Source organism: Lissotriton helveticus, chromosome 7 (genome assembly GCF_964261635.1).
Source record: "Lissotriton helveticus chromosome 7, aLisHel1.1, whole genome shotgun sequence".
NCBI classification, from domain to species: domain Eukaryota; kingdom Metazoa; phylum Chordata; class Amphibia; order Caudata; family Salamandridae; genus Lissotriton; species Lissotriton helveticus.
Window position 1 is genome coordinate 1,897,802,147 of NC_136068.1, and position 19,838 is coordinate 1,897,821,984.

The 19,838-nt window shown below is 42.0% G+C and overlaps 1 pseudogene; it reads left to right on the forward strand.

Annotated features, from left to right (window-relative positions):
* The first annotated feature begins 568 nt into the window (after positions 1-568).
* The window catches only part of LOC144769887 (uncharacterized), a 33,451-nt pseudogene continuing 14,181 nt past the window's right edge, over positions 569-19,838 (forward strand).

A 19,838-nucleotide genomic window follows, 5' to 3' on the forward strand; every position in this document is an offset into this window, starting at 1 on the left:
ATGCAGACTATTACCTCAGAAACAGATAAATGGTTGACTGCCTAAGCTAGTAAGACTGGTTGATGGAGGGATGTATCTTCAGGTCAGTGTAGGGACACAGGGGATCTGCCCAGCAAGTGTTTACCTGCTATGGTGCTGGATTCAGCCCCAACCACAGAGGAGCTCTCTTCGGTCTATATTTCCAAGCATCCGATGTTAATAAAGAAAAGAGGTGACTACTATGAAGGCTATCCCTCTGCTCTGGGGCACTTCAGGCAGAACAAATGACTAATAAAAGGAGGGCAGGGGTTGATAACTAGGGGCAGGAAAATGAAAACCCTCTGTTGCAAACAACAGTCTCAACCCATAGTGAAAAGCTCAGAGATGATAAAGGGAGGAGGTACAAGCAGTACTCAGATTAAAGGCAGTCCACCCACTTCGCCCCGGTTAGGCCAAGTAAAATCAGTAAAAATACCTTTAAGCAATGGAAAGTGTTCCCCCAGTTCAGCTAGCTGAAACTGCCGGTAAGGAACAGGAGGGGTATCTAATGAATGAAGAACCCCTCTGGGGTCAAAATGTGGTATCCAATATGGAGAGTAAAATAATGGAGGAACCTAGAGAAGTAAGAAAATATATGAAGGTGCACACTCCTGAAGTTATATTCATCTCAGAGTGGGGAAAAGGCTCTGGTAATATCTTAAAGGTGGGTGTCACCTTCCCCCTTAGATCTAGAGAGGGCCAGGGGAGGGAGGATAACTCTCTATGAGTACATGTTGAGCCAACCCCAGGAAACAGGCTGGTGGAAAAGACTAAAGAAGCAAAATCCTTTAAATAGGTCTCGGCTTCTCAAACTATTCTCCTACGCTAGGTATAGGTACATAATGAAAAGTACAGTAGGCATACTTCAAGCTATGTTGCCCCAAGGGGAAAGTTTAAAGGGTATTTGCTTGGATCAAAACCGGTACGATTGTCCGAGTTGGGATTAGGATGCATAGGAATGGGCTAACTTAATAAAAGTAGACTTTGTATTGGTATCTCTGCACAGCAACAGTTTGTTCTCATTGAACTCTCATGCTTTAAACAATATAATGAAGCAACCGCTATTCAGAGAAATCATAGAACAGTATTCAGTGTTGTGCTTTCAGGAGACATGGCTCTGCAGAGAACCAACCCAGATAGATGGGCTCTCAGAAGTCCACCTGAAGGCTGTAGATAATGCTTCAGGATGGCCTTTAGGGTGTATATTAACAATGATATGTACAAAAACTGCCTCCAGGGGATGGGAAGTTAAGACAGGCTGTAAATGGATCCTTAAGTGTGGAAAAAATTGGTAAATGCAAGTAAGGGAAAAGAATGTATCCTTATTTTGAACTTTTATGTGCATGCAAGAAATCCTCCCAGCTATAAGGGAGACTTGGAATTGTTTAAAGAAGATATGGTTAACATAGGTGTGCTGTATCCCCAATACTTGCTCATTCTAATGGGGCATTCTAATCAAAGAAATGTTTCCGAGATAGTGGATGAAAGGTAAGAGGATTGTTTAGCCGCTTTTAATATACAACCTGCACATTGGTCGGCTAACAAGGCCACGAGAAGGGTTGTAGCCCTGTTAGACTTGCGTCTTCAAATGGATTTTGAGCCTAAAGGAAGAGTGTCAGCGAGCATCCCACCGAGGAAAACATTCCAGTATGGTAATCATAATTGCCCAATAGATTATTTGTTTGTGCTAGTCGAGGCTATTGACTTAATCAGATAATTTGAGGTCCTAAAACTGGAGGGGAGTTACCATTATCCTTTAAGAACAATCCTCCACAAGGATATTGGAAGTAGGCAGACAAAGGTTCTCCCTATAAAGGTGGGAAGCTTAAAACTCCAAAGAACAATAATTTATGAGAAGCATTTAAGCATATTGAAGGCCTTTAGGTCAAATATGGGGAATTTAGATTGGGGAAGGTACCCACTGACCTTCTACTGTGCTATGAGGAAATCACAATTTTTTTATTGCATGCTTAAAAATTGAATTGATGGTTTTTAATAATACTCAAAATAAAATTAAGGCTGTGAAGCCGACCAAGAATAGCTGGTTTGATAAAGAATGCTGACTTTTAAAACATGAAATAAGGAAACTTGAAAGGTATACAAGGTTCTCTAGAACAAGATTGGCATGCTACGCCTTTTTAGTTTAAAGAAATATTTCAAAAACTTGATGGCTAGCAAGAACCAGGAATACAAAGCAAAATGTTGGGAAGAAATGATCAAGACAATAGAGACCAAAAATGTAACGAAAACTTGGAGGTTGGTTCAAGGTGGGATTTGGAAATCTTTATGGAAAATTGACTGGCTTTGGTAGAATTTTTGGAGGAGGATTATAATAGACATGCTACATTTATTTAGCACCCTGTAACTTCCTCATGAATGAAGAAACAAAGGAGAGATTCTCTGTAAATTAAATGAATAATACTATTGAAATAATAACAGTTACAAGGGCGACTGGACCTGACAATTTACCGGCAGTAATAATAAAATCAAATATTGCCTGTTGGTTCAGCGTGTTCCATATCCTTTTTCACGAAATTCATCAGACAAGGATCTCCGGATAGTTTGAAGGGAGTGAATAGCAAGCCTATATGCAAAAGTAGTGAGTACTCCCTTCTAGGAAACTATTGGCAAAAACATCTGTTCAATGTCAGTGCTAATATATGTTCTCAAAAATACTTTTGGTTATGTTAATGGAATGGCCAGAAGCAAATTCAATCATCCCACAAGAGCAAGGAGGTTTCAAGGTGATGGGGGGGTCACTCGATGATTGGTACTTGTTTTAGTTTATGGCTATTGCTAAACAAATGTATAGAGTAGCAAAGAGCACTGTATTGCTGTTTTCTAGATTTTAGCTCTGCTTTTGATTCTGTTGATCAGACCTTGCTAGGGGAAGCATTAAAGAACTATGGAATTCCCAATGATCTACGTGTAATCTTACAAGAACTCCGTAGGGATAATTGAGCCCCGGTAGCTTTGGACCTGGACGGATCCTTCTGTAAGATGAGAAATGTAAGAAATGGTCTGAGACAAGGGCATGTTTTGGCACCAACCCTATTTTCCCTGTTGTTGGCCAATCTCCCAAAAGTACTTAGCAAATTGAATAGTTTTAGCCCAAAAATGAAAGGCACACATATTAGCTTTCTTTTATATGCTGACAAATTAATAATTTTTTACTAGACAGGAATTGGTATCCAGAGAAAATTAGATGTATTCTCAGATGATTGCAAGTTGAAAAATGAAAAATAAACGTGGAAAATACCAAAGTGCTCCTGATAGGGAAGATGAGGATCAGTTTGGGTTGGGCAATAAAGAAAGTCAAAATATGAAAGAATCAAAAAATATAACTACTTAGGTATGTGGTTTTCCCATGACTTATGCTGGAGGGATTATCAAACCTCAATACAAGCTAAGGTACTTTCATCAGTAGGGGGAATGGAAGACATTTGATAATCGATACAGAGGCCCTTTCCTTCGGCCTGTGCTGGAAATCTATCAGCTTACGATAAGGTCGCAATTTCAGCCAAGGGGGTCGGCATAGGAGTAAAAAAAATCTGGGACCTTGAAGAAGGAAGGTGCCTAAAAATAATACTTTCTCTCCATTCTTGTCCAATGGTCAAGGCAGTCAGAGTAGAAATGGGCCTGACGGGGCAGACTTACTTATCACACGCAGAGTTGATAAAATATGGGTATGCATAGATTGTGAAGACATTCACAAAATGTCTCATCTGTGTAAAAGGGATATATTGAAAAGTAAGGTAACCTGGCCACAAGAAGTTAGAGGGAGGATCCTTAATTAGTGTAGTAAGTAAACCTTATAACAGCAGATGGTGTTGATCACATAGGCATGAGCAAGGTAGAGTTGAAGAAATTAGCAAAAGAGGCCTCCAGAGAGGAGCATCCTATATTTCTAAAGAAGAAGAAATCTGTTTCCAACCTGATAAAATCATGGATGGGATATGAGGCATTCCCCTATTTGAAGAAACTCCTCAATATAAAGACGCACCAAAGATTCCTGAGATTTTGATGCAGCATAAATCAAGTTCTGATATCCGAAGCTCATTGAATATTGTTAAATGATACTTGTAAATGTGGCCTTAACATGGAGGGTGACCGACTTCACACCCTTCAGGACTGCCGTGGTTTTTAGATAATTGTAAGTTACTATTAAAACCTGTTTTAAATTAATACATTATTAAGGATAAGGAGCAGGAGACTAAACTTTGGTAGAAATTAGATTAATGGATGGGACGTGTGCTATGAGGTGATTTTATTATCTGTCATGCTGTAAAATTGATAAATTTTTCAAAGAATCATGAGTAGGAATGTTTAACCCCTGTTTTTATATTGAGGGTCACTTATTTTTGGATTTTATCTGTTCACTGTGTTTTCAAGAACGTCTGTTTAAAAGACCAGGGTCTAAATAAACATATGTTTTAACTGACTTACTTATACTTGCATTTGCAGAGACTCTGCAGTCAGGGTGGAGAACTCTGGACAAATGCGTATAGGTCCTGTGGATGCATAACGCTCTACATGTACTGTGTGAATTGTCATTTTGTATATGTTTTATTGTGCTGCAAAGTGCAGTTGATAAATCAGGCCCCTGTAGATCATTTCTAGCTGCACCTTCAGTTGTTTAACACTTGAATGAAAGTGTACCTTTTTTTCATATGATGCAGTCAATAATTTAATTCTTATTTTCATTTTACATTTTTTTCCAGGAAATAAAACCTGAAGAGAACATGGAAAATCAAACAACCCTGAAAGAATTCATAATTGTGGGTTTCTTTGTTAGACCAGAGCTAAAGCCACTGATTTGTATAGTGTCCCTATTTATATACCTTTTAATCATGTGTGCAAACCTTCTGATCATAGTGATTGCAATGGTGGATCCTTGCCTGAAAACTCCAATGTATTTCTTTCTCCAGAACCTCTCCTTTTTAGATATTTTTTGTACAAATGTCATCTTTCCAAAACTGCTGGCAATTTTCATAGACAAAAGCAGGACTATATCCTTCCCTGGCTGCATAACCCAGATGTTCTTCTTTCTGTATTTCAATAGCGCGGAAGTCTACCTTCTTGCTGCCATGGCTTATGATCGCTATGTGGCCATCCACCACCCTTTACGATACACTGACATCATGAAAAAGCAATCCTGCCTTCTGCTGGTAGCCTTTTCCTGGGTGCTCGGTTTTCTGAACATTTTTCCCCTTGCTGTTGTGGGATCACAATTGACCTTCTGTGGCTCCAGACTCATCAACCACTTCTTCTGTGATCTCATTGCTCTGATGAAGATTTCCTGCAGTGATCTACATAACATTGAATTTCTGATTCTTATTGAAGCTATCTTTGCGGGTCTCATTCCTTTTTCAATTACTATTATCTCTTATATCTATATAATTCATGTAATTCTAAAAATTCGCTCGTCGGAGGGGAGGCATAAGGCTTTCTCTACCTGCACCTCTCACCTCACTGTTGTCACTGCTCTGTATGTGTATTTGATCTGCATGTATGTGCGTCCTGCATCTTCCTATTCACCAGATAAAGATAAGCTGCTTGCCATTGTGTACACTGCTTTCATCCCAATTTTTAATCCTCTCATTTACAGCCTTAGGAACAAAGATATGAATAAAGCTCTGAAAAAACACATAGGTAGGAAATAAATTGCATGATCTAGAATAAGTTATTGATTGAGCAGAATTTCAAAGTTGTTAAAGCCATTTGGGATATATTTTTCAAACATTTACGAAGCCAGAAATTGATAAAGCTAGTAAGTGAAATTATTGAGGGTTTGGAATTCATGGGTTTGCAGGTTCCCAACTTCTCAGGACACTTAGATGAGAACAATACACTCAAATGCAGACGCGGCTGAATCAGGGAGGCAGGCCTCAACCGCATTAGATATTAAAAAGGTAGCTTTCCCGTGACCATGCCATGAGCTTGACATTTTTCAATACTGCATTAGTCTAGAACTGCACATATTTCAGTACTGTGGGGTCTATTTACAAGTAAGGTTACTCCTACACTTTTGAGTAACCTTACTACTAAGGCTACTTGCAAAACCGTAGTTCAAAGGAACTTAAAAGTGTAGACTTACGTCTTCACTCCCTGAAATAGGGGGAAAACAAATTTATGATTTACTACTGCCAAAAATTTGCAAAATTGGGTCCAGCCCCACACATGGCAAACCACTGATACTGCAACACCTTCTTAAAGAAAATAATGGAGGCACTGAGTTTAAATAGATCTCTATATGAATAAAATGATGAAAAAATGTAATTCCTTTTAATTAAAAAATTCATCTAACTTTAATTTGTAAAAAAAATTGTTAATTGAAATATATTCTATAGAAAGCATTTTTAATGTTTAATACATTATAAATAAAATAAGTAGTTTACCTTTGGTGGGATTTTGTTGATAAATATACACAAACTATTTTTAATTTAATTTAGTATATTTATATTTATTAGTTGATTAAATATTTAATTCAAATAGTGCTGTAGCATTTTTGTATTAGGTTTTAACTGTAAAAATAATAAAAATCAATTTACAACACAACATTTTGTTTAGTAATTCTCTTTTAATTAGGTTAACACACTTTTTGGATTTTCCCAATACTATACTATAGGGAGATCCCTGCATTTGATAAAAATATGAAAAGTATTTTGATGTTGAATATGACTGGAAATTAATACTATAATTAATTTAAACCTAGGATAAAATAAAAAAATTATCAACATTAACAGCTTAGTCTAAATTCAAAATGTAACTATTCTACATTGATTTTTCCTCAGTTTAAATGAAAAACAAAAAGTCCACCTACAGTAACAAAATTATATATTTATGATGCATCAATTAATAGTAAAAGTGATATGTAGAATTCATTAAACGTGATTTACCTATATTTCAACAAAAAATTTTACATTCATTATTAAATGTTAATGGTTATGAAAGAATGTTAAAATTCAAGAACAGTTATTATTTAGATAATTTGTTAATATTATATAGAAATTATTTATATTTTTACCGATGTTATATAATTTAATTTGATTTAATTTAATGCAGCATTTTTTCCTACGGGTTTTATTTTAATTCCCCGCCTTCAATAATTTTCTAACAGAGGATGTTGTACTAACAGCCAAGGGATATGTGTGGCACTGGACTCACTTCATCTCTGAGCTGCAGTTCATTTACTGCTATTTTGGGTCCTTTACCTACACCCCCCCTTCCATAATATATATATATTTTTTAAAGGGTTGGCACGGTAAGTTGCTGGAGTCTCGCCCCATTTCTCCACCACTCTGTAAATGCGTCACAGAGCTGGTTGGGGGATGAAGTCCTCTCGGGTCCAGAGGGTCCTTGGGGGGCAACTACCCCTCTTATTACCTCTAGTATGTCCCACACAGCGGGATTGCTAAGAGAACATCAGAGGCAATGCATTCTTTCTCCAACACTACATACCTACTAGCACTCTGCTGGTTAGGGGATAAAATCCCCTTGGATGCTGAGAGCCCTTGGGTGCCAACACAACCTCCTGTTGCCTCCAGTAGGTCCTACAGAGTGGAATAGCTGGGAGGTCTTCGGATTCTACAGCACTCTGCAAACTGTGGTTGGGAGATGAAGTCCTCTTGGATCATGAGGGTTCTAGGGGACCCAGAAGCACTTATGCTACCTCCAGTAAGTCCGACACTGCAGAATTTCTGTGGGCTGGCTGGAGCTCCTGTCACCTTTCTTCACCACACTGCAAACACGACTACAAGTAAAAAGAAGAAAAATGGAAAATCACTTAAAAAAACAATGGTTACGGGGATGTTTTAGTTAGAAAATAGATCTTGAAAAATTCACAAAAAAAACAAAGGTTGCAGGAAGGGTACATTTAGGCTCAGATTTTACTAATAGAAAACCAGTGAAATTCGTCAGTTACAGCTACCTGAGCTACCTTTTAAGTTATGTCCCCACAATGCACTGCTTATGACCTCACGTATTACACGTGCCTTATATAGGCTTGGGACATTACATTATTTGCCCAAGATCAGTGGAATGTGAGCAAACGCCAGGCCTCAAACCCTGTTCCCAAGTTCCAAGAACAGCACACCTGGCTGTTAGACCACATCTTCTCCCATAAGTTTGTATTACAATTCCCAACTAAGGAGCTCATTAGAATGACGGGCCGACTGTGTCGCAAGGCGACCGGGGTGGAAAAGCGGCGGACAGTTGTTCCGTCCGCCGCGGACCCCCCAGCCATGCTAATATGGCTGGGAGTCATTTCTAGCACAGATGGTGGCCGGATCACCCCCTCCAGGCCGGCGGGGGCTACCGCCGACCTGGTGGGGGCGATCCGCCCGCCATCCTAATGGGCCCCTAGGTGTAGGTATATGTTATTTTACAGCTTAAGGCCAATGACACTCTTGATAATTCACTGGAGTCCAAAAGACGGTATTTCAGCCATAGGCTGTTATTCCTATCCTCTAATTCTTGCAGAAAGATGAACTAGTGTGCTAGCTTCACTTACATCACATAAAATCATCAAGGACTACAAAAAACTCTTTTCTAACTGTGATATTCATTTTTCTTGATATGAGGTAAAGGCTTTTTAATTTGTGGTTGTAGACAAAGCTATTTATTAGTGTTGACTACTGATCCAGTGGATTACCAGTAACAGGTACTCTAATACCATATACTCACCTGGGCCCATAAACACACATTCACACTACCTGGTAATAATCTGTGGGGTCAATTGTTTGTACTTTTTATCATTCTAGATTAGTCTATTCTCATTCTGAACTAATCTTTCACTGATCAAAAAGTTATTTACTCTGGTCAATGGACCAAATTAGTTGAACTAGTTGATGGTGAAATGACATAAATCTAATTTACTTGCATTTGATGGAAATAACCACGGACTCAGGAAATATTTTCAATCTTTATCTAAATTATTTTCATGTGAACCACTTACGAAGTACAGTCACCATCACTTATAGGAAGGAAGATTCAATTAATCAATTAGTTCAAACAAATGTATATCATTCTCTGCAATGACATTGCTCAGAAAGGAGAGGATAGAGAGATAAGCACATCTGCACATACACGAACATATAATTACAAAGGATGGTGTGAAAACCAGCCCCCTGGCCAAGGAATCAGGACAGGATAGATGACCTCTCTACCACCGATGCTTGCATGGCACCCCTCTCTGATACTCTGTTCCTCCTCGAGATTCTTCCGCAATCCTCCTCTAAGTAAATTATTTTAGATAAAGTGGTTCTGCAATCGACTTTTCTTCAGCTTCTCTCGTCACTCCAACAGCATCCCAAGCTCTGCAGCATTCAGCATCGACATCTCATTCGGGCAGCATCACGGTCTCTTGCTAACTAACCAACTAAGAACTTCCTCAATTATACCATACAATACTCATGTACCTCCCAAACGTGTTTCAATATCATAAAACTCCTAACTTTGATTGGACAGTAACAGCTGCTCGCTGGTCACACTTGTACCAAGTTGACTCCTTGTGGCACTATCCACACTTCATGTTGGCGTTCATCTACTGGAGACACTCCCCCATTTCAGCTGGGGCAGAAGTACAACCGGCGGAGAGATTGGTCTCCACACAGTCCATCTGTCCAGTAGCCCTGAAGAAGTTGTGGGTCTCTACCTTGACAAAACATGTGTTGACTGGGCATCTGATCTGCATTAAACAAGAGATAACTCAACATTGGATCACTGTTATAATGTTGTGTATATGTATGTTTGAACTTTATACATACAGTATTTGTGCTGCAGACCAAGATTACGTGTGCATAGGCCACCTGTACTAAATATTCATGCAGCCGTTGTGTTGCACTTGTGGCACGCAAAGGAGCACAAGAGTGACACAACTTCTACGTTTGATTTATAAAACCACACAAAGCCACCTAGCATGGCCTTGTGTTGCTTCATATATCCAGAGTAACGCTACACAGAGCAAATAGGTGTGTTACATTACTCTGCCCGGGGGATTGGGGCGTTCCATGGGTGGTTCGTGGATGTTCCCACGTGTCCACTCATAGATTTCGGTGAATTTTACCTCTTTCTATTTGTGTTGCATTCTGCAATGCGCATAGAATGAGGAAACTGCCACAGGCGACTGTTTTTATTTAGGAAGGTGTCACTTCCTGCACGACAATAAATCCAGCATACAATGCAGGCATCCTTGCACTAAAGTGCAAGGGTGCCTGTATTTGTGCTAGGCAGCCAATAGAGCACCAGTGCAAGGAGAGGACAGGAATGCATTATATTATGGTAAATACAGAGCATTCCTGCCCTTTCCCATTCACGCAGTGCAGCAAGGTGGCTTACAGCACTGCACTGCGTAAATGCTATATACATGTGCCCCTCAGTTTCCCTAAGATTTGAAAGAAACATATTGGGCTCTCATTTTGCTGATACGCAAAGTCCAAATGATGTGGAATTCAATCAACCCCAAAAGTGGTACATATAAACTTGGCTTGAATACCACTACCTAAGCTTGCAATTGACAGTCTGCACTATGTTAGCTCATAATTGCATTTCAAACTAGAGTCAGGCATGGGAGAAGCTGAAGCACCACACCAAATAATTGCCAGGATTGACAATTCTTCTTTGTAAAAGTATATTTACTGGAGTACCCTTTACCTCCAATATTGTTTCTAATGTATTTACTTTATTTACAGTCATTTGACTTTTAGGCTGCTTCCTCAACTGAGATGCTGCTTCTTCAACTTCAACTGAGATCTCCAATAATTTGGGGGATGATTCCTCTTACATGGTCCAATACTGTTTGATTGGCCAAATATTGCTTACCATGTTAAACTTGGTTTGATAGACAACCTTCTCCCTGCAAACTATAGACCGATCAGTTTGATCGATGTCACACAAAAACTCTTTGCACGGGTATTATTAGATCGGATCCAGGGCTAGCTGGAAGAGAACGACATCATCAGCCAATATCAAGCCGGGTTCATGAAAAACATCTCCACCGTGGGCCAAATATATACATTCCAGCTTATTAGTTGGAAAATGGTATCAATAGAGGGTGGCAGCCTCTATTTGATCTTTGTGGACCTGAAGACGGCCTTTGATTTGGTGTCCAGAACTAAACTTTGGGGGTCCTAAGGGAACTGGGGATTCCTATATACTTACTCAACCTGCTTATTAAGTTGCATGTTGCCACCAATGCCCAACTAAGATATGGTAAGGGTGAGAGCTCACCAACAGGCTCCCAGTTGACAGAGGGGTGAGACTGGTTTGTGTGCTTGCACTGACCCTGTTTTGCCTCTTTGTCAACACACCTATTGCACATCTTACGGAGTTTGAGGACAATGATGCCCCTAATTTAGCGAACTCAAAGGTACCAGCTCTGATGTTTGCTGACAATACCCTTTTGTTGTCTAAATCGCCGATGGGTATACAAAGGATATTGGATAGTTTCGAATCATTCTGCAACAGCAGGGGCCTGGTGATTAATACCAACAAAACCAAGTTTATGATAGACAACCCGCCTAATAAAACACGCACTAACTCCCATTTAAATGGAATCACACTGGAAAGGGTCTCTGTGTTCGATTATCTGGGTGTCACCCTAACAGAAGATATGGAGTGGAAGTCCCAAATAGCCAAAGCTAAGCTTAGGCTAGTTCAGACCACTGGGGGCATAGCTAAAATGGTAAGGGAGTCAACAACTAAACCCATTGGTCCAGCCATTGAGTTCTATAGGGCGCAAGCGAGGGGAGCTACGCTATATGGGGCGGAACTCTGGGGTCACTGTTCTTCTGCTTCTTTAACAATAGTGGAGAACAGCTTCCTTAAACAAATTTTGGGTCTTCCATCTAGTACCCTGCTAATCCCTTTGCGGTTAGATTTAGGCATAGGCCCGATCAAAGATGAGACCCCTAATTTTTTGGCTGCGTACCAAGCAGAAACTAAAGAGTCATTATCTAACCCAGGGGTATTGAACAAAGTTCCTTGGTTTGCGCATGTTAAACAGCAATGCATAAGGATAGGCAAACCAACTCTCTGGAGTAATTCAATCGAAACCAGTACTCTGGTTTTGCGTGCTGCACTTCTGAGAATTTATTGAACTGTAACACTTGAGGCAACATAAACAAGCTCGAAATTAGGTGCCCTAACGATGGAGTTTCTTACTATCAGGGAGGGCTACAAATTAGAACCCCTTCTGGATTATATCCTACCCCATGAAGCTAGGAAGTTATATCTGCAGTTCAGATACAGCACCTTACCCCTGCGGGTTTTCACTGCGAAATGGGATGGGCCCCCCGATCATGGTTGCCTGGCGTGTAATAACCAGGAGGTGTCCGAACTACATGTTTTTTATTTTTCTGCCCTGGATATCAGGCAGCGAGGCGGTGATGTCTTATACAACTTTGTAAAAATTTGGGGCTTGTGCAATGTAGGGAGGCTTTTAGAGTTTTAAAGTACGACACCTCCAAGCCCATTGTCTGTGCTGTTTCTCGATTCCTAAACACAATGTTGCGGAGGAGGTGGGCCTTTTTAAAAAAGGAAAAACAAACAAAACTCAGTTTACAGTCTTAATATAAATGCCCAGCATATGCTTATTTTATTTTGGACAAACGGGATGCAGCTATTTTAATGTTTTAAGGTTCTATACTGTACATAGATAGAATTTTCTAGTTTTAATTATTTATTAGTGAAATATTGCTGCTAACTAATGTGCATGTGCTTAGTTACAGCAAACAAATTGGTTTGTCATCTGGCACTACTGCTCACGAACTGTGTATATGATCCTCCCCTTGTCATTGTACTGTTTGATGGAACTATTATGTCCACTTTTGTGGCAATTCAACCCCTCTGGAATGGATGTCTTTGTTTTGTGGTATGTTTTATACTTAATGTCAGTTCTTTTATATGTGTATTCTTTTGAGATCCTAGTGACCGAAATAAAGGTTTTTGAACTGAAACTGAACTGATAGACAACTAAGCATTACGTCAGAACCTGTTTGCATCCTGATTGTGGTCAATCAGTTGACAACCAAGTATGAGGATGTTAGACTTTTGGGGTTAATCAGACTCCATTTGGCTGTTCTCAGTTCCACCAGGGCAATGTGCAATGAGGAGGTATTTACTCCATTGCCCTAGTAGACTACTGCCTGCAATATTTAGAGATCTCTGCTTGCCTGGTGGCAATTTATTTACCTCAAACACAAAAAAAATTGCTATGGGAGTAATGCGTGCTATAGGTCTAACCATTGACAATTGCTTGGGGTAGCATTACAACCCATTGTTCTTTTGCCCACTATGTCCCTCAGTTTGGATCCAGTCATATGCAAATCATTCACATTATTCTTGACCATGATCCAATAGGAATAGTCCAGACTGAACTACCAAGGAAGGTGCTATCTGAAATGTAACACAATAAATCCCAAGCTGTTTACACACTGATTGGGGCTTGTCAGCCAAATGATGTTTGGATTCAGTGGCACAGCAACCAAGGGACCCACATCTGTGCATACCTACACCACAATACATCAAACACATAAAAGGTGATGGGAGGAATGCTTGCAAGGAGTCCAACCACTAGCAATTGCTTGGGGTAGCATTCTATCCCGTTGTTATTTTGCCCACCATTCCACCTCAATTTGGACAAAGTCATATGCAAATCAGTCTTGACCCTGCTCCAGTAGGAAAAGTTCACTCCAAGCATGGAAATGACATTTGTGCCCCATTTGCTTGTAACATTATCCCCTGTGCTGTGTTTTGTACAGGGTTTTGTGGACAGGTATAACCGGATGCTAAGTGCTTATTCAAGATCCAGAGGAACTAACATATGCACTTATCCCCTGATGGGATATTCTTGAAAAGGGTGCAAATATAATGTGAAAATCTTTCTACTATTTTCACACAAGCCTGAATCATGCAGTAAACAAATCTAAGGCAACTCTATATTCCTAGGATGTACTATCCATCTTAGTAAAACTAGGGCATCAATTGCAATGACCAAGGAAACAGTAATTATAAAATTAAATACATTTATTATTCAAAATCAATATCTATATACCATTCCATTTACAGTATAAAAATAGCTCAGATGTCATCTAAAAAACATTATCAATAAATCAATCAATCATGTGTTTGTTAAGCGCGACTAGTCAGCTGTAAGGGTCTCAATGCACTTGGGAGGAGGGGAGGTGCAGGGTCCAGTCCATCAAGGAGGGGGGTGTCTGTTGAAGAGCCAAGTTTTGAAGTTTCTCGTGAAGATGGACAGTGATGTTGTCTGTCTGAGGTGGAGTGGTAAGGCATTCCAGGTTTTGGCCGCGATGAAGGAGAAGGAGCGGCATCCTGATCTGGTCTTTCTGGCGCAGGGGACCACAGCGTAGGAGAGCTGGGCTGATTGTAGGGTCCTTTCGGATACATGGAATTTGAGTCGGCTGTTCAGGTATGCTGGTCCAGTGTTGTGGAGGGCTTTGTGTGCGCGGGTGAGAATTTTGAAGGTGATTTTAGTCTAGATCAGCATTACATTTCATTATTATTGCTGCCATACAGACTCTCATATCCTCTCATTCTGCAGCACACACATAAAGAGGAAAAAACGTCTTGTTATTATTTTTGTACAGAAAGGTCTCCCTTCCTGTACCAAAATAATCATCCCCGCAATGCAGGCACCCTTGCTCCATCGTGCAAAGGTGCCTGCGTTGGCACACTGCTGCCCATTGTGCACCGGCGCATAGGAAAAGGACAGGAATGCGCTGTATCTTATAGATATGGTAGATTCCTGCCCTTTTCTTTTGCCATATGGTAGTGCAGCAGGAAGGCCTGCTGCACTTCCCTATGGCAACACCTCATAAATGAGGCCCCCAATGTGTTAGCAGGGGAACCCCTATATATTTACACTATTTAAACCTTCTGGCAAACATGACAGGATTTATCAACTTATTCACATATTGAATTTAACAAGTACAAGATCTTTAAAATTAGTGTTCTGCTTAGCCTATTTTGTACTGTTCCTGTTCTTTCCCTTTTCCAATTTTTTCTTCTCAGCTATTATTTCTAAAGTTAAGAAGTCATCAACAGACAACTTTCACTTTGGGAATGACCACTGCCTGTCCAGTTTAGATCAAGAGAAACCATTCCTTAGATTTTGCCAACCAGCTGTCCTCAAAGCATTGATACCTCAGCTTGTGATTCACACGCAGGATGGGCATGCATACACAACTTCTCTTCACCTTACACCTTACCTTACAGGGTGACAATATTCCTACAGGAGTTTGCCTGTGATGTTTCAAGAAAGGATGTGTGTTAGAATATCATGGACAAAAATATTGCCCCAAAAATAATGTAACAAAATTAGCAACTACCAAAAAAAGATGAAGCAACATACCTAAATAAATATGTATGCATTTGCTTTGATGATATATATATATATATATTGTGAAGTATAATACCCTACACTTGCCTATATATACTAAGTAACACAATATTCTAAATCGAAATCAGGCTTTGCAAACACACAAATAGACTCTTTGTGCATGAGTGTCTTGCACCAGTGTGTGTTGTGCAGAAACAAATTAAAAACTGACAAACTCCAACTTTCACTCTTTGCATACAGTGCCAACATAAACGTGATGGATTGTCTGTGTGGAATGAATGAAACAGCTACAAATATCATAGAAAGGGAAATTATTAATATCAGTGGCAACAAACAGTACACAAAGTTAGGAGATCATTTAGTTCTAGGGATTGGAGGATCCTATGAAGAAGTAGCAACCATATTAAGTAATAACTACTTAATATACCTAATCTCATCAACAAACATAGAGAGCTAAGCCCATGAGGGGCAAGGTGGCGTCTTAGTTAGCAACTCACCCACGGTACTCTACCAGTCTGATCCCCCAAAATAACCAAGACAACTACAGAATGCCCCTGCACAGCTCATCGGAGACACATAGCAAATGGCAGATGAAATACCTTGATATTGTGATCTTTACTGGGAGTCGATACGATCAATGCGTTATACACAAGGAATGCAAGCTACTCGCACCGCCACCGCCTCCTGCACCTACGCTGCCTGATCCAGCATAACTGACATCTTCTGGCCTGTGGTGCAATCTTGGTGAGCAGCTGGTGGGAATACTCTTGGCGAACCCCGGGGTCTTGTTGGCTCAGAAGCAAAATCCTTTGTCATAGTTTTTGCAACACGGCTGTCCCGGGAGTGTGTTTCTTGCTTTCTGGCTACTGAGGCAGAGCGGCTCACAGATGAAACATAATGTTAAGCAAGTACTCTACACAAATCAAGTAAAGTTGACAGGACGGGTGTTGGACCTAGCCCTTTTTGGCAGGTTCACCCCGAAACTTTTTGCTTTTTCCTAGCCTGTTTCTGGAACCTGGTGTTGGTGATTTTAGGCCTTGGCACACTTTTTCACCGTGGTACAATATAAAGTGTGTGAGCTCTATGTGTATGTGTGGTGAGTGAGCTGCCCTCCCATAGGAATGCATGGGGAATCTATGTGACCATGGTAGTTCCTGATGTGTGGGGAGTGCAGGGTCGAGTTTGGTATGTACGAACTCGTAAGATTGAATGCTGCGTAATGATGTATGCGGCATGAATGTGTCTAGTGCGGAAGTGCCACTTCTAGACATGGGTGTGTGTGTGTAGTGAGTCTGCTGGCACGTGATTGGCTGGAGCCTTGCTCCAGGAGTGCCTGGACCTGCTTGTGGATTGACTGTCTGGTTTGAGGGTGACAGGGGCTGGGGAGCCCCCAGGAGGTTGTCTGAGTCAGCCCTTGGTTGAAAGACTGCATCTGCAACTAGAGTGGTGGGAGGAGATAGCACATGGGAGTGAATAGGGCTGTGCCTGCCGGCCACAATGCTGGCTCCAACTCCTGCTGGGCGGCTGTCGACTCTGCCCCTCACACTGAAAGGAGTTCCCTATAACCAGTTGTAGCTGGTTCTCACACTGCCTTGCACGTTTAGACAAAGGTTTTTGCTGTATAAAAAGGGGCTGTGTCCCCTTACAAAATGTTCTTGTTTCTGAATTGAATCCTGCCAGGGGCGTGCTGCTGCTTGGGCCCAAGGGAAGGCTTGTCTCCCTGGGTCCTGCCCAGCCCCTGGATACCTGATGGCCCTGGCTCCCTGGATGCCTGCTGGACTGGGAGGCTGGAGGACTTTTCCTGGTTCTTGGAAGCTGCTTGCTCCATCTTTTGATGATCCTGGACTTTGGGGGGGCACAAGCGCCTGGGAGCACTGATCTGGCCCCTAGCGCTGAGAGCGCTTTATTTTGCCCCAGCGAGCGCTTTATTCTCGCCCCAGCGCCTGGGAGCACTTGATCTGCTTTTTTTTATTAATTTAAGCGAACAAGTGCCCACCTTGCTTATTCCTGATTAACTTATTTCAACCCCCGAGATCACCGCCGCTGGCCAGGGACCCCTCGTGATGTCCTCCCCGGGCCGCGCTGGGATTGGCTGCCGGCCCGGCGTTCCTTTGTGATGTTTTTCCCCGGGCCGCGCCGTGATTGGCTGCCGGCCCGAGGAGATTGAAGTTCCGCCCACAGAGTGGAGAAGGAGCATGGCGGCGCTGGTGTGAGCAGGGCTCCCGTGTTCTGGGGAGAGCCCTGCTGGTGCCCAAAGGAAGCAATGGCCGATGTTACCGGTCTCCCGTGATTGAGAGGGAGACCGGAGAAGAGGAGAGCCTTGGAGAGCGAGAGTTGACTGGCGCGTCCAGAGACCCGGTGAGTGGAGAGAAGGAGAGGAGGCGCGTCGGGGCACATTGCCGATGCCCGCCCCTCCCCCTGTGTGGGTGCTTGGGTGCTGAGAGGCCCGTGGGGCTTCACTCGATGCCGAGTCCCCCGAGAGGGACTCCACCAACCCCGCCCACATTTATTCACGAGCCCGAGGCTCACCCGGGCATATTTTTGACGAGCTCACAGAGGCTCGAGGGGGCATATTTGATTTAGAGCCCTGAGAGACTCATGGGCAGTTGAAGATTTTCGAGTCCACGAGGGACTCCAACGAGGGGGGCAATCATTCCTCACTGAGCCCAAAGGGGCTGCTCCCCTGTTGCCCTGCCACAGAGGGTTGAAGCCCAGAAGAGGCTCGGGGGCATGGTTGGTTTACGAGCCTGAGAGGCTCCAAAAGGCAGCATTTCGTGTGCGATCCCAGAGAGGCTCGTGGGGGCATATTTGTTGAGCCCTGGGAGGCTCCCTGCCCACATGGTTGCTTTAGAGCCCTGAGAGGCTCCCTGCCCACATTGTTGTTTTGAGAGCCAAGAAGAGGCTCAAGGCGTCCTATTTGTTTCCAGAGCCCTGAGAGACTCAGAAGCGCCACATTTGTTTTAGAGCCCTGAGAGAGGCTAAGAGTGCCATTCTGTTGTTTAGAGCCCTGAGAGGCTCCCACGTTGGCCCCATCATCTACAGCTGCCCAGCACTTTGTGGGCAGCTGCCACCTTTAGGTGTTCTTGGCTACCTGCAGCCTGCCCTGACATTGGGGCACAGGTCGTCCTAGCCCCAACAAGGCCAGTTGGCCTAGGGACTGCGACAGGTGGTGGCTTATGTAAGTTTTGCGCAATTGTGTGGTTTTATTTCACCTCTGAATGTTTTATGCATCATGTGTTTTTCCTTGTTCTTACACCGCTGAATGTATTTTTATGCATCATGTGTTTTCTTTCCTTATATCTCTGAATGTGTTGTTTATACATCATGTGTTTTGTTCATGCTTATACCCCTACAGGTATTCTGACACTTAGGTGGTTGTTTTTCTCCTAGTACAGGTGGTGCTTGTGAAGCCCAGGTTCCCTGCGTAATATTCTCCTACGGTGGTTAGGGTTGCGTAGGTGGTACTTACCTGGTACCAGTAGTTACTGGTTGTGTGCTAAAGTGATTATTATTCTATGATTTACAAAGTGCTATTTCTAACAGTATTCTAGTTCTAAAAGTGTTGATTCTGACAGTGGCCCATGTGGCCCTGTTCTGTAAATAATCCCTTGTGAATATTGCCCTTGCCAGTTGGCACAATGTACATGTGTGATTTCTATCTGATGTGTTTTGACAATACAAAAGTTATTTTTATATAACCTTGTGTGGAGTTCCTTTTGTGGTGTGCCTAGGATGTTGTTGCTGTTGTGTGCTTGCGCACATGCTTTACACATTGCCTCCGGGATAAGCCTGTCTGCTCGTGCCAAGCTACCAAGTGGGTGAGCAGGGGTTATCTTGGCGTGTGACTCCCTTGCCCTGACTAGAATGGTGGTTTCTGCCTGGCTTAGGCGTCAGCCTTAGCCTACTAGAAATAGCCAGTTCTAACATTGTTGGTCAGCGGTGCGGATAAGGACTTGTGTTTGCGCAGTGCCACAGTGACAGCTGGCTACATAACAAAACTCTGCATTTTTTAGATAGTCACATGTTTGGGATTATTGTTTGTGATTTTTGTTTTTCCTCAAGAGGGTCATTTTCAAATGGTGTTCCTGCGCTTTTATTGTAGTGTAGTTCCTATTATCCCAATAGGCTCTGCGCATTGGAATAATACCTTCAATAGTATAGGCCTAGACCAGACGTTAACTAGGTCTACTACTGTCGATTTTAGACTTAAAGTTTTGGGTTTGCCAGCTAGCTCAGAGTTCACTAGAAACTTTCTCGAATAGGCAAGGAGGAGTTGAACCTCCCTGGGTAGACAAGAAGGGATTTAGTTTCTGACAACCATAGAACATGACAACTTTGCTTTCCCCTAATCAAGAGTGTATCTCTAGAGTCGTGTGAACAAAAAGCAATTTATTTTACTCAGTCAGTACGTGCATTCTTAGTCTCATCAGATTGTAGAGAAAAGGAAGAGACGGGCGTG